We start from the raw sequence: 1,100 nt of genomic DNA, 5'->3' as shown, positions 1-1,100 counted from the left end.
TCAAAATGAAACAGTTTCTCTCTCTTTTCTTCTACCCTTGAAGTGGTAGTATTTTTTTAAATTTATTTTTATTATATTAGTTATGTGCTGTGCACTACATGTATAGACCAACTTATACATGTACGATTAAAAAGTGAAAAATATATTAGTTATCTTCTTTGACTCTACTCTTTTTCTTTTCTTGCTTAGTTCCTCAAAATCCACACTTCTTTTTTTTTTTTATGCTGAAGTAGCTACTTCTTAGTTTGAGCTGTATGCAATCATTGGTGCTTTGAATTTCAACTTCAAAGAAAAAGCCAGGTTAGTTCAATTCAGGGATTCGATTTAGATTCCTTTTTTTTTATTATTGAAACTCAATTATTTTACTATTTGGTATCTATTTTAATTTAAGTTTTGGCTTTTTATTATCGTGTATCTTTCTAGCTTGCTTTTAATTTTGTGTTGCAATATTATACGGAATAGTTATTAATATGTTATGGAATTGGAATGATACTTAACACTAGGTAAGTGTATGAAATCATTTTTACTATCTTGAGATGTTATTATGTATTTTTAATTTATATTTAAAATGTTTAACTTACTTTTACATAATGGAATGTAGTTGTCAACAAGTTTTATTGTAAACAAGAATGGAAATTACTCTTGACTGTTATATTTTATAACATTTAAGGTTACAAAATTACAGAAGATCGATCTTGGATGTATCACCACTTAACTTTTGATGGATTCATTAGAGACGATTTATAAATGGAGTTAAAAAATTCATTAATTTTGTATGTTCTAACTCAACATTTATGTGGGAAAATAAGATTAGATGCCATTGCTCTTGATGTAGTAACAATAAGTTTTTAAATTCCAATAAGGTGACAGAGCACATCTTTAAAAAAGGTTTTACTGGTGCTTATACAATATGGAGTTTACATGGGGAACATAATGTTGGACAATCATCAAGAAGTAGAGATAGAGTTGAATCTTATGCTAGTAATGGGGAACATGGGGAATATGGGGAAACTACATAGGAAGAAGAAATAGAAAACCCATATACTAGAATGGTTAGGGATGCTCTGGGTCTGGAAGTTGCTTTCAATTATAGTCATGAT

Source organism: Theobroma umbraticum, unplaced genomic scaffold (genome assembly GCF_002168275.2).
Source record: "Theobroma umbraticum cultivar Fairchild unplaced genomic scaffold, ASM216827v3 scaffold_146.0, whole genome shotgun sequence".
Taxonomy (NCBI): Eukaryota; Viridiplantae; Streptophyta; class Magnoliopsida; order Malvales; family Malvaceae; genus Theobroma; species Theobroma umbraticum.
This window is presented reverse-complemented; position numbering follows the sequence as displayed.